At 47.9% G+C, this 15,174-nt stretch overlaps 1 long non-coding RNA gene across 1 annotated transcript in view; it reads right to left on the bottom strand.

Annotated features, from left to right (window-relative positions):
* Positions 1-12,709, bottom strand: part of LOC138452608 (uncharacterized) — a 236,683-nt gene extending 223,974 nt beyond the window's left edge. Inside the window, exon 1 of the long non-coding RNA XR_011260259.1 lies at positions 12,574-12,709. This is a non-coding gene — a long non-coding RNA (uncharacterized lncRNA). The remainder of the gene's footprint in view (positions 1-12,573) is intronic.
* Positions 12,710-15,174: the final 2,465 nt, after the last annotated feature.

Here is a 15,174-nt window from a genome sequence, read left to right as displayed (position 1 = left end):
AGTCTGCCTGGAAAAAGAATGTGAAAAAGATGCGACACCCCCGCCAAAAGAAGAATTAAACACTGTCTGAGTATACAGGGAGTACGAACTGGAACCGTTGTGAAGTAATCGCATGTGAACCGACAAGAAGTACAAGAATCACCCGCTCGCTCTCCACAAAAAGCATGTACAAGAAAATGGCATCCTATGCGTACCTTTTAACCCAGCCCACACATGCAACGTCACTTACGCGCATATGCGCTAAGGGCCTTTCCTCCAATTACACGCAGTGACACCCAGACGTGCAGTTTTTGTACGTGTACAATCAACATACACCCGCGTTGAGGGAAACGCCCATGCGCGTCATGTCACAGATGCACTTACGCGCTAAGGGCCTTTCCTCGAATTACACGCAGACGTGCAGTTTTTTAACGTGCCAAATCACTCCGTATCAAGCTGGTCACGCAACAACACACGGAAGACCACGCTCCTGCCCAGAAGGCCATTTTCCTGCCCCCCAAAGCCCCGAGCACGCTCCCACCTGCCATCTGCTGCTGCCTGCCTGGTGCCCACGTGCCCTGCTGTTTGGTGCCTGCACGTCAGCCATCTGCAGGGGTGCAGTTGCTGTGACCACCCCTGCTGGGACAGAAAACTCCCGACTGGTATTCCATCGCTCCACAGCCCAGCCCCAGGACCCAGTTGCCCACCCACACCTGCCTCTGGGGTTGCCATGTCGGACACAACACCATCTGGCAACCCCCAGCCAGAGAGGCAGAGGGCTACCAGCTTCAGTGCCAATGAAGTTGGTATCCTGGTGGAGCAAGTCCTGGGGCAGTATGATGCCCTCTTTGGAAGTTCGCGCGCTGACAATGAAGGACAGAAGAGGATCTGGATGGACATTGTGACTGCCATCAACGTGGAGGGGGTGGCAGTCCGTGACATTCAACACGTCCGGAAGTGCTGGGAGGACTTCAGGTCCAGGACCCTCAACAAGGCCCGGCGCCTATTGTAGGCAGCGGATGCTGCGGGGTGCCGGGTCCGCCTAACCAACAACCAGATGAGGGTCCTGGAACGTATACGCCCAGCGCTCCACCTTCAGGGCCTTGAGAGGCAGACCCGTCCGGAGTTGAGCGGTAAGTGTACATGCGTACTGATTGGACGCTGTGCATGTTGAGGTGAGGCAGGAGTGTGCAGGTTGCACATATGTCTTTGTAGGGCCATGTATGGATGTGTATGTACAGGGACATGAGCCTGCCGCATGTGAGTCCTCTCATGTGTGAGACACTTCAATGGTGTAGGTGTTGGTAAGCATGCTGGCCAAATGCATGTGTGGGTGCACACAATTTTAAAATTCTGTGTATGTACTGTGGCATGGTTGTGGTGTCACACATGGATGCTGGTTCTACCTGCATGTATCTGCACTATGTACATGTGCATGTGTGTATATTTGACAAGTGTGCAACTGTGATACACCATGGATGCATGTGACACTGACATGTAGGAGGCTGATTGCCAGATGTGACATGGATGGTGGAGATGTACAGATGCATGTATGTCTGGTGGGGTGTGTGCATGTGTTCTGCACTCCCCATGTTGCATGTGACGTCAGGCTCACCTTCGGCTGCTCATCCTGTTGTTTGTGTATGGATGGTGCTGCCTGGTGCAACATTCCTGTTGATTTACTCATGTGTGTAAATTGAAATGACATGTGTGTTGGGGAGTGTGATGCCATGTCTGAAGTTTGACACTGCCACTCATTTACAACTGTTATGTGTGTATCAGGTCATTGTACAGTGCCCTGATGCCTGTGTTCTATCTCTCCCTGTCTGCAGCGTCAACTGATGAAGAGGGCGGAGAGGGTGCTGTGGAGCAAAGCGGCAGGGGTCGCACCGCCACCCGGAGACGCAAGGCCCGGCTCCCCTCCCATGTTGTCATCTCATCGGGGAGTGAGGAGTCTGGTGCCACATCCATGGGCGCAGCTTCCGAGGGTAGGTCCAAGAGGCGGAGGTCGGAGGTGGACTCCTCGGCAGCAGAAGGGGCAGCTGAGACCCCACAAGGTCCGATGGAGGAAGATGGCACGGAGTCATCCAGGTTGGTGGGGGGTTTGGTTGAGGAGGAGGCCGTGGAAGGGACACACACAGGGTCTGGAGGGGGGATTCCACTGGTGCTAGTGGTGCAGTCCAGGGGCAGGGACAGGAGGCAGCACAGGCTGCCGCGGAGGTGCCTGTGTGTAATCCTGTTCCCAATCCTGTGACTGCATCATCCCGCACCATCAGGGATGCGTACATCCAGACCGTTCTCAGGGAGGGGATAAGCGCACAACAACTGGCCTTCCTCTCCCTGCGGATGTGGCAATCCGGGACCGGGTTGAGCCTGTCCTGGCTGGGATGGCGTTGCGTCAACGGGGCATGCGAGATGACCTACAGTGTTTTTGTGAAGACTCTGCATGTCATCTCGGAAGCCTCTTTGACCACGTTGACCTACTAGGACGGGTCACCAGTGCTGGATTCCCCCATGTGCTGGACCTTCTACCGACCCCCTCCTCACCTGAACCCCCTATGCGCCAGTCGTCCTCCGTGCCATCTTCCGGCCCATGTATCACCTGGGTACCCTGTGGAGCTGCCTCTGACCCAGCGGCCAGGCTGGTGGAGGACACATCCCTGCCACAGTCGGGAGTCAGAGGTCCAGCAGGGGTGGGCACCCCAACAACTGCACCTCAGCAGGAGGAGGCTGTGCAGGCATCAAGAGCCAGGGCACAGGCACGGCAGCAGCCGGCTCAAGGTGGGAGCGATGATGGCTCGGGGCCATCAACATCAGAGGGGCAGGCATCGGCCGGAGGGCAGGAGGACCCTGTATAGGGTGTGTCTTCTGTGTGGCACCGGTTGGGCTAGCAAATAGATGCGGAGCGGCGGCGGGCGGAAGAGGCACGGCTCACTATGGTCAGGGCAGGGAACTCCATGCGCAGGGCGCTGAGGCGGGCTGAGTGCCTCGAGGCAATTCGCAGGGAGTTGGAGGTGGGCATGGCTATATCCCTGCGAAACATCGGGCCATGGAGCAGGCCCGCCTCCAGAATGTGGAACGGGAGTTCGATGATGCCCTGGCCCGGGATATCAACAAGTGAGCCGTAGGACTTGCCCGTCGCCATTGTATATAGTTAATTAGTGTTAGGTTTCCTTTCTGTTTTTATTTAATTTGGGGCGCTTGGAAAATGCCCCACCTTTTTGTATATAGTTGTTCATTAGGTAGGGTTTTTTGTAGGTTTCCTTTCAATGGTTGGGTTCATGGACCCTGGATGTGTACTTTGTATATAGTTCAACACAATATTTCACTTCATTTGATTTTTTTTTACCATGGATCAATAGATTTGTTTTATTTATTCACTTTGGATTTCGTTTGACAGACAGACACTTTGGACCCATCTGCTTTTGGATTGATTTGGATTGTGCTTTCACACATTTTTTGGGATTATTTTGGACATGCAGCTTCTTATTTTTTATTTCCATTATTGTGTGATTTCATTTCATTCCCTTGATTTTGAGTTTAATACATTTTTATTTCATACTTCAATGTGTGGTATTCTCTCTTTGGTTTCATGCATGTCACGATGTGTGTTTTCTCATTCACTTGCACCCATTGTGTGTGTGTGACGGACATGTATTGATGTGCATACTTGCCATTTGCGATGTATCATGTGATGGATATTGCAATGTGGGGTGGATGTAATACTTGGTTGTGTGTTTGGGGTGGTGTAGGGTGTGATTTGGGTGGCCATAAGGCCCATGATTGTGAATCGTGATGACGTGTTGGGGGGGACATGAGTTGGGGCCTGCTGGCAGGTGCCTGTCACTGCTGGGTGGGTGAGTGGGTGGGGGGACATGAGTCGGGCCCGCTGGCAGGTGCCTGTCACTGCTGGGTGGGTCGTGGTGCAGGGGGACAAGAGTTGGGGCCTGCTGGCAGGTGCCTGTCACTGCTGGTTGGGTGAGTGGGTGGGGGGACATGAGTCGGGCCTGCTGGCAGGTGCCTGTCACTGCTGGGTGGGTGGGAGTGCAGAGGGACATGAGTCGGGGCCTGCTGGCAGGTGCCCATCACTGCTGGGTGTGTGAGTGGGTTGGGGGACATGAGTCGGGGCCTGCTGCAGGTGCCTGTCACTGCTAGGTGGGTGGGGGTGCAGGGGGACATGAGTCGGGGCCTGCTGGCAGGTGCCTGTCACTGCTGGATGGGTGAGTATGTGGGGGGACATGAGTCGGGGCCTGCTGGCAGGTGCCTGTCAGTGCTGGGTGGGTGGGGGTTCAGGGGGACATGAGTCGGGGCCTGCTGGCAGGTGACTGTTACTGCTGAGTGGGTGAGTGGGTGTGGGGGACATGTATTGTGCATGGTGACATATGGGCTGGCTGGGGGGCATAGCCAGGGTGTATGGTCTGCCTGCGGGGCATGGCCAGTGTTGTAGGGTAGTCCCCTGTGGTGTGGCCTGCCTGCAGGGCATACCCAGGGGTGCAGGGTAGTCCCATGTGGCGTGGCCTGCCTGCAGGGCTTGCCCAGGGGTGCAGGGTAGTCCCCTGTGTTGAGGGCTGCCTGCAAGGCCTGGGGAGGGGGGAGAGGGCACACCTGGGAGGACCCACACTGCCAATTCACATGTGGTACTCCCCGCATACCCCAGGAATACACGTACCCCGCTCGCCCAGCGAAATCACGTGTGACACTCCCCGCGCACCCCCAGGATACACGTACCCCGCTCGCCCAGTGAAATTGCGTGTGACACTCCCTGCACACCCCTCAGAATACACGTACCCCGCTCGCACAAGGCCTATCGCGTTTGAAACTTCCCACGCATCCCCAGGATACACGTACCCCGCTCACCCAAGGCCTATTGCGTGTTGAACTTCCCACACAGCCCCAAAATACACATACCCTGCTCGCACAAGGCCTATCACGTGTAAAACCTCCCGCGCACCCATAGGATACACATACCCCGCTCACCCAGGCCTATCGCATGTTAAACTTTCCACGCACCCCCAGGATACATTTACCCCGCTCACCCAAGACCTATCGCGTGTTAAACTTCCTGTGCACCCCCAGGATACACATACCCCGCTCACCCAAGGCCTGTCGTGTGTTAAACTTTCCGCGCACCACCAAAATACACGTACTCGCTCGCACAAGGCCTATCACATGTTAAACTTCCAGCGCACCCCTGAAATACACAGTACCGACCCTGTGAACTGGTGCAGGGTTAGCGTGGCCCTTTGCGCTGCATTGGGGATTTCAATGCCTTATCCTTGTGCAAGGGGCCTTCTTGGGTGCGTAACTGGTGCTGTGGGATGTTCTCTGCTCCAGCGCTCCAATGGCTTTGATATTCCATGAATACTCGGTGTGCCAGAATGCTGTTTAGCGCACACGGTTGGCGCACGCTGGCCCACGCTCCCTCTCTGCGCTGCTCGCGTGCGCTGCCTCTGCACTGAAATCTATGAATTACCCCGTTGATCTTGTCATATTTTTTCTTGACCTTTGTTTTAATTTGCGTCACCTTTGTCTCCATCACACTCTCATCTAGAATCTTCACCTCTGGCCTCCTTAGCAATGGAGGACACACTCTTGTGTTAGCTTCGATATGATATGGCATTTACAACGATCTTACTAGGCCAGGTGACACTAATATCCTTTCCCTCATCAACTCAAATGGTATAACTCCTGTGCCTGGAATGTGGTGCATATCTGAGTGCTTTTGCCCTTTCCCACATCTCTCTTTCAGTTTTTGCCTCTTCCTTCTGCTACATGTATTCCTTCCATGAGACACCTATTCTCCCTTCAAATCACTCCATTAGTTTGCAGATGATATAAAGCAGTACGTTTCTGCACAATCCTGTGTTTTTCCCTAAACCTTTTGATTCCTTCCCCAACAAATCGTGGTCCATTGTCAGTAAAAATACTATACAGAATCCCTTAATTTCCAAAATACCACTAAGACATGTCTCCACACTGCCCACAGTGGTCTCCCTCACCACGTTTACTTCCACCCATCCCGAAAACAGATCCAACAACACCAGAACATATTTTTCCAGTTGGGACCCTCTTCCCATGGGTCCCAGTATATCCATCACAAGGTCTTCCCACACACACTGCAGCTGCTCTGGAATAATCAGAGGTTGCTCCTTTGTCTTCAATCCCTTCCCGGATTTGTTACAACTCACATATGCTTTAAGTCTAACTTCCACACACTTATTAAATCCTGTTCACCAATAATCTGCCTCCGACACGTCTTTGGTTTTCGTTATGCCCGTATGCCCCTCATGGGCTTTATCAATTAGCCTGTCCCTCAACCCTTTCAGAGTCACAACCTTCCCTCAGTGATAAAGTGATTATACTCCACACTCACTTCCCAAACGTCTTTTGTTCCTCATGCAACCTGGCCTTTCTAGGCCATTTTCCCTTCACATACTCTTTTACTTCCTTGATACACCTGTCATTTTCACACTCAGCTTTCCACTCTTGCCTTTCTATAATTCCATTATATGTGGCGTAAACTTGTCCATTCTACCCTTTTTCCTCACTCCCTCATTTCCCTTCCACACATACTCTTCACAAGTGATCAGCAAACACATTAGGTATACCTGGGACTACCTCTACCTTGAAGTCATGACATTACATATGTGTCACCCAAATCGCCTGTCTCCTGGATACGTTTTTTCTGTCCCCTTGTTCTCAAACACTGCCTTAAGCGGTTTGTGGTTTGTCCTCACAGTGAATGTTTGCCCCCATACAAAACCTCAAAATCTCTCCACTCCCCAGACACACCCAAACCCTCCTTCTCTATCACCGAATACCTGCACTCTGCTTACAAAACACATAAAACATGTGCAGTAACCACCTCCTTTCCCTCTATCCTGATATCGGACAACACTGACCCAAAACCAGTATCACTTACATCCATAGTAATGATAGTCTCATCTCTAGGGTTCAATTGGCCTAATGGTTTTGCTAAGTCGATTTCAGCCTTTATGGACCTAAGTTCATTCTCACACTAGTCATTCCACTGAAAGTCAGCTTTCCTTCTCAACATCTCCCTCATCCCATTCACCTTCTTCAGGAAATTACGTACACATTTCTGATCAAACTCAACAAGTCCAAGAAACACCCTAACTTCACATTTAGACTTGGGTGTTTTCACTTCCTTTAATAGTGTTTACCAACTTTTCCTTCGGCTTAACACCTTCTCTAGATATCATGTGCACTAGGTAGTCTACCTACTCTCTTCTAAAGACACATTTTTCCTTCTGCAGCGTGAGCCCCTGCACACTCAATATGTCTAATACCTTAGCCACAAACCAATATATCATCGTATAAGCAGTAAACATTTTCAGCCTCCCTGAAAAACGTGTACATTACCTTTTGGAAAACAGATTCCCCCGATACCAATCCAAATGGCATGGGCTTGAACTGAAATACAGTCTCATGAGATATGAATGCTGTACATTTCCCTGATTTGGGATGTAACTCAACCTGATGATAAACAAATGTCAGATCAAGTTTAGTGAACATGCTTCTATCCCCTACAAGGCTTAGTAGTTCACCCATATTTGGTAATGGATGTCATTCAACCACCACACAATCATTTAGCCAACGTAAGTCAACACATAACCTCACCTCTCTATTTTGTTTTTCAGCTACAACTGAAGGAAACAACCACTCTACTGCACTGGCATTCTGTATCATCCCACATTCGCACAATTTCTTGAACTCCTTCCCCACAACATCTTTCAAAGCTAATGCCGCTGATCTTAATTCTGCCGCTGCTCGCAATTCCTTTTCCTTTAGGATAATCTTGTGCACTATCCCCTTTAATTTTCCTACTTTGTTAGAAAACATGTTGGGATACCATCACACCTATGGGGCAACATTACAATTCTCTGCACCCGTCAACACCTGCTGACGTGTGTTAGGACCTAAACTTATCTTCAGATTGTGCGGTTCTTTCCATTTTATCAGTGCAGCTCGCTTTTGTGTCACATAAATCCTCCCTATTGCTTCTCTTGCTCTGAATCCTAGTTTGGCCATGAAATACCCAAGAACTTCAATGTTGTCCACGTTGTACTCCCCGGGCTAATATATGGTGGCATCAATGTTTTCTCATTTCCACCAAACATTTCTTCGCAAACTTCTTTTGAAACAAAAGACACTTTGGCCCATGAGTCTGCCATCATGTGTATAGGTACACCATTAACATGTACTTCTGCAATGGGGCTGTCATCGACACTGTCACATTCCTCACCAACTACACTTATGGGACATATATCATCACCTACAAGATCATCACTGTCTTTTGAGTCTTAATCCATGTGTGCTCCTTTGTTCAAAACCCTAATACTTTTTTAATTCCCTTGAAATGTCGGCAGTAATTTGCAAAATGTCGCCACCTTTTACATTTTTTGCATACTACTTTACTTCCTGGACAATTTGGTGCCACCGAAAGGTGCCGTTTGCTGCGACATTTGTAGAATGTTTTCCCACTCCCCGTTCTTTCCCGCCCTTCCAACCACCTTCCTTGTACGTTCCTTTCGTATCTCTTCTCTTCTCATGCTTCTTTCTCGCACATATGCTTGTTTGAATTCTCATCAATTCATTTACAAGCTCCTTCTCAGGTACTTTTGCAAGTTAGTTTAGAGAATGTTCTACTCTTTTGGATATTGCGATCACTTCGTCTAAGGAGGGATCATCCTTGATCCACAGTTCCTCTTTCATCTTGTCCTGATTATACTTCACCATAAATGATTGTAATTGTAATTGCCTATAACGCGCTTAATACCTGGGAGATGGGGATGGAACCCGTGCTGCTCTGCATCATCTTGTTTCCAAGGCGAGCGCGTTGCCCCAGACCTATCATCCTGAGACTAAATTAGTCTCTTATGTGTTCGATAAACCTGTTCCCAAAATATGATGTATTCTTCAACAAACTCACCAGGCATTTGCTCACACATGGCAAAACTATATCATTCTAGAATTGTACCCACCCTGGGGTTGAAATGTTTATCTAACTTTTTAGTGCAAGGGCCCAGTTCATCTACCAATTTACTCACTTCCTCACCCTCATCAAGTTCAGCTAAGGTAGCAATTATGCATGAGTGCACTTTGTGTCAGTTTCTACGTTTCCCCTACAGGTTGTGCATACATAATGTAAAAATCTTTTCTACATGTTCCCCATTTTATTTTTCGGCATTCCCTGTTGTGCCATAAATACAGTTGGGTCTAGCACCTTTTGCCTGGTGATAGTCTTATGTCGCCTTGTCTTTCTATTTATTCACCTTTCTTTTCTCTTTCCTGTATTATTTATGTCTCCACCTTATTTGTATCAGGATCTGGACTCATTTCTGCACACGTTTGTCTCTCTGGTGCTTTGCTTACCTTGTTAACGCTGGACGTGCTCGTAGCAGTGTAATGTACCTTCCTCTAAAGTCTACATTGCATTGATGTGCGCACAGGCACTGAGTGCTCACATCTTCCACGCACTGCTGCTTGCACATGCTGGCTGCACTGTTATGCAGTGTCCTCTTTGGCACGGGTACTCAGGAGGAGAGCACAAGCCTCCTCTCCTCACGCACGCTGACACAAAATCGGTGTGCTTATCCTCCTTTCACTGAGAGAAACCGTACACTCGTCATCATGTCCTGGGAGGGCAGCAGTGCCTCAACTCTCATTCAAACCGATCACCTTCCATTCACTCCGTATCTCAGTGGCATCTCGGGATTTCGTGGCATAGAGGAGCAGACATACACATCCGCAGGAGACACTACCCCCCTACCTCACCTGCATTGGAGACATCTGACCGTGCCATGTCTGACACCAGATATTGTACCAATACCGCCGCGAGTATTTTGAATATGGTACCCATTAATAGACAACCATATCGAATGTACCCTCCGGGTGATGACGGCCTGCAGGAAGGAAATATGAGAAAGAACTAAGAAGATGGACTGATTATGTCATGGAACGTGTGCAGGAAGTCCTGAAGTATCAAATGAAGACAATGGGCCTCATTACACGGTAGGAGGTAACCATGGCGCTATTAGCGCCATGGCTACCCCCTTACCGCCTTCTGGGTCCGGGTAGGCGGTATGGGGACTTTCCGGGTCATTCTGACCCTGGAGGACCCGGTAAATCCCCATGTCAATTACCATTCCCCATTCCCATTCAAGCCCCCATAGGACTCAATGGGAATGGGGAAGGAGCTAATAACGGTACCGCTATTAGCGGTACCGTTATTAGCTCTGAGGTCCCTCAGCGGGTCCCGTCCTTAACGCCTGGTCAGACCAGGCGTTAAGGACGGGACCCGCTGAGGGACCTCGTAGTAGGGCAGTAAGGGATTACCGGTGCCGGTAATCCCTTACCACCTACCGTGTAATGAGGCCCAATGTATGAATTCTAGAGGAGAAATGATGAAGTAAAGAATCAAGTGAACCGTAAAGGTGTAAAAAAAAGAAAACTACATGATAGAAAGTGCTGAAGAAATCAGAAGCATGAAGAAAGTACAGACTCTGAAACGCAAGATAGATCAAGTCATCGTATAGGTTAGCTACAAGCAGTACATAGGAAGCAGGTGAAGCCGCCATTGTACAGAACTGGACATTGCTATCATGAAATAATTAAGCCAAAGGCTATGGAGAAGAAAGGAGAGGCATTGAAAATAAGGCACCAGAATCGCAGCAGGGTATCCTTCGTCGCCAATTTCTTAAGACAAGTGCATCCAGACAAGTAAGTTTGTGTCACTCTACATATTTAAGTAACATACTTAAGCCCCTGCTCCAAACTGCCCACCATTTTCCTTTTCGGTCACTTGCTCAAACTGGAATCTTGCGCTAAGATTCCTTCATAAACATTGCATGTAACCATGATCAAGTCATCGTATAGGTTAGCTACAAGCAGTACATAGGAAGCAGGTGAAGCCGCCATTGTACAGAACTGGACATTGCTATCATGAAATAATTAAGCCAAAGGCTATGGAGAAGAAAGGAGAGGCATTGAAAATAAGGCACCAGAATCGCAGCAGGGTATCCTTCGTCGCCAATTTCTTAAGACAAGTGCATCCAGACAAGTAAGTTTGTGTTACTCTACATATTTAAGTAACATACTTAAGCCCCTGCTCCAAACTGCCCACCATTTTCCTTTTCGGTCACTTGCTCAAACTGGAATCTTGCGCTAAGATTCCTTCATAAACATTGCATGTAACCATGGCGTGCCTGAGCATAACACAGTGTAACAAGTGATACAACAGTGGTCAAAGTGTACGAAAAGAACTAGTGCAACTATGTTCCCTGCTGGCCCATCCTCACCCACCCGCAAAACCCCATTGCCACGTCCCATCCCACATGCAGTATAAACCCCATACCTGGGTCCTGCCTTTCCTTCATTCCACCCCCACCACTGTGTAAAGACTGAAAGAAAATGCAAAATGCATTTTAAATGACCCCCATTACATTTATTTATTTATTTATTTATGTTTACACTTATAAAGCACACCTAACTCAGAGGCATCTGGGCACTTGGTCTTAAGAAGATGGTTACAGGAGTTGCTTATGCAGGATGGTTACACATGTAGTTACAATAGTTACAAAGTATAAGTGCTTAATGGTCAAGTTAGGTCAGGTTGCATAGTCTAGAAGGCAGGAGTGCAGCGCAGGCTGCAGTCATATAGGATAGATACATAGTATGGACATGGCTAGTGGGTGGGCAGCGCTAGGCTACATGTTCAGGTCAGGTGAGTTCCATTACAGGAAAGTCCACTGGCAACACCACACCTCATGTTACAGGGGCTGCTGCAAACAATCAGGCAGCGCCTGAAACGGGTCGAATCATGTAGGTTACAAGGTATACTTCGGCATGTGGGCAGCGCAGTGCTGCATGCTCAAATCAGATCAATTACATTACAGGCAGGCAGCTGGCAGAAGCACACCTCATGTTACAGGGGCTGCGGCAATCAAATAGGCAGCCCCGGCAACGGATTGAATGAAGTGGGTTACAAGGTATAATCAGGCATGTGGGCAGCGCAGTGCTGCATGGTCAAATCAGATAAAACACATTAAGGGCAGGCCAAGTGGCAGAATCACACGACACATTACGGGGGCTGCAGAAGTCAAGCAGGCATCATAGGGCAAGTGAATAAGACAGTGCATCTAGGTTCAGCATGCATCTGAGGAGCACCACTCGGTTCCGCAGTTAGGCAGGGTGCACTGTGCACAGGAGATCATTGGAAAGCAAATGTAAAGGAACCTTCGAAATCAGATCTAACTGGACAAAGAGAAAGGCACAGGCCGGGAGAGCACCAGGTTGTAAGTTGGCCCTTATTCATCGTCCCTCACTGCATGCAGCTTCACACACACTCCCTTCCCTAACCGGGGCATGCTAAATATTAAAGCCACCCCTCCCGCGTACCCATCACCTGCAACTACAGCTGTGCCTGCCGTGTATTCACGTTAAGTTGCTTACATGCAAAAGAAATATTCTGATTACTGCGGAGCAGAGCTATGACAGGGCATGCGAAAGGGCTTTGCCCCAAGCAGGCCACTGAAAAAATAACAGCAGCCCAGCAGCTCTACAATTACTCACCGTGACGTGAGTTTGGATCTGATCCAGCAAGTCCCAGGTTAGAATGTCCAGTAAGGCGAAAGCAAACAACAAACGTGTCCAGAGCGGTTTCTTTTTAAAGCAGTGAAATCTTAATTTAAAAAAAGTAGAGGAGCAGTGCTCCCAACCGCTCCGCCCACTGGGTAGGGTAATGCATTCTCCACAGAAAACATGCCTGTTAATCTCTAAACTTTCTTTCTACACCGCTTCATGACCAAGGATAGCAATGCCTCTATCAAAATCCATCAGTACTTCAGAACACTTTCATTACACCATTTTGGCGAACGAATTTATTTTTAGTTGTAAACAAAAACGCCAACAAACGCCTTTCAAAAAAGGACCCATAGTTCGCCATGAAACGTTTGTTTCAGCGACAATTTGGAAAGAACCAGGATACTCCGGAATCTGTTACAAAGTACTCAAAAGGGTCCAGATGATTTTTAGAGGTTTACAAATATTAGATGTACTGTACTCTCTGCTTTTATAGGAATGTGTACGAAATTACAGTAGATATTTCCACATAGCCACATGATGGCGCAATTGTTCTCTTGCTTAATCTAACAAAAAAGGTTTCAGAAAAATCAGGTTTGCAAAGGGCAAGCTTCTCACAGCTCAGAGAATTGCATGAAAGGAATAATGGACTTGCAGGGAAAAATTAGAGTGGAAAATGTAAAACAGTTCTGTCCCCTGCTGATCATGGAACCATTTCTATTTCTGTATTTCCAACAAATGCCAATAATGTTTAAGACAAGTACACTTTGAAACAGAAACCTGCAGGTTTTCTCGTGAACATTTGCCGCTAGATTGCCGTTTTAAACGATTATTATGAACTCGCTGGTTCGGAACTCATTACGAGGCTGTCATTAATTGAAAACAAATACAACTTCAGGTCCCATTTGATAACAGTGGCCTTCGTGAAATTGCGTGCTCTTGATATCAACTATGTATTTGTAACAAGGAGAAATGACAGGGAAAATAACTAATTATTATGGACCTCAAAGAACCTACCTAAACTTCATGATGTTCCGGCAACACAGTCTAGAAAAAATTGGACTGTATGCTGATGAAATATAAAAATAAAGTCGATTTATTACAAAATGTACCACAAATGGTTAAAACATCAATGGACCCACAAACACCAAACACAGTGGAAGTATATTAACAAATAACCTAATACCTAGACCTATCGTCTAAACAAACTTCTTACGTAATTGCACAAAACACAACAAGACTCAAAAATAAAACAATAAACATTCTACATGTGTTTAAAAAAAGAAATTCCCGACATGTTTCCGACATTCCCGGAATCAACTGCCAGGTCACTCAATAATGGACGGGCTTCTCCCGAGGTAGTGGCGTGCTTTTTGGGATCAGCGGTTCATAGTTCTTTGTAGGGGTGCACAGAGTAGCACATTAAGTATTCAGCCAAATCCCAAATAGTGCATCAAGTATTTGGATGAAGCCAAATAGGAAGCTGAATAATTGTTTAATTAAAAAAAAAATGCACTGAACTTGAAAAACACACTTTAAAAATAAATTAAATCGCTATTTATGATAGGTGTGTGACAGGCCACCATCTGTGAGAGTGTAAAAGCATTAGATCGCTTGATTTTTAGCAGTACAATGATGCAGGCAATTCTTACTCTGAAAGGGAGCTCTGCTAATCCTACTCACTTTCATAAATGCTCCATGCCAAAAATCATAGTGTGCTTTTACTGTAACCATCTTCTGGCATCCCCAACGCCTACCTTGCAGTCACAGTAGGGCAGGTTCAAAGGTCACTTGTGCATTTGTGCACTGCTGATCGAACATAATGTTCCAACAGGCAGATGTGGCTTTTTAATCGTCTGCACCTCTTGCTCAAATGCTCTTATAGTAGCAGCCTAGTGGCACGCTAATCTCTAAACATGAACAATGTCTGCTTTTAACATGGTGGCTACTGACATCACACAATTATAAAGGCACAGGCATTTGGATGTCATATTAGTGTCAGCTTGATGCCCAGGAAGCTTCTCTTTTGATCCTCCTTGGGAAGGCTGACATAGGGCACAGGAGCCCTCTACAGGAGGTCCTCTGGAAATTGATGCGCCAAAGACATGACAATGACCCTCTCACATCAAGGTGCTGATTACTGAAGTGCTTTTGAAGTAGGCAGGAAGGGGTAGGGGCTGGAGTTATCATAGCCCAGGGGAGAGGTGTAGCACAATAGATGTATTTCACCATCTTTTATTCTGCTAGGGGTCCCTTCAGTAACTTGCCCCATGACACTTGCTGCCAAAATAGTACACCGGGTATGACATTAGAAGGCAAAGAACATGTGTTTGCAGCAGCCTGGATTGGACCCCGGACAACCAGCTTGCTTTGGACCAATCTGTGGCATCATTTTGACTTCATATGGGGGGAGGAAACAACCCTTTGGTTGATTCATCTTTGGACTTTAAGACCAGAAGAATTCCCCTGGAACTCTGTTTGGAATGCAGTCTATTCCACAGACCTCTGCCATAGAGGTGAAGATTCCAAGGAACGAACATTTGTGGTGACACTGCTGTGGATCAATCCTTTCTTCTGCCTGTGCACTGGAAC

This window comes from Ambystoma mexicanum, chromosome 4p, assembly GCF_040938575.1.
Source record: "Ambystoma mexicanum isolate Mex_15411 chromosome 4p, UKY_AmexF1_1, whole genome shotgun sequence".
Classification (NCBI taxonomy): Eukaryota; Metazoa; Chordata; class Amphibia; order Caudata; family Ambystomatidae; genus Ambystoma; species Ambystoma mexicanum.
The sequence above is the reverse complement of the archived record's forward strand: the minus strand, read 5'-3'. Positions and strand labels throughout refer to the sequence as shown.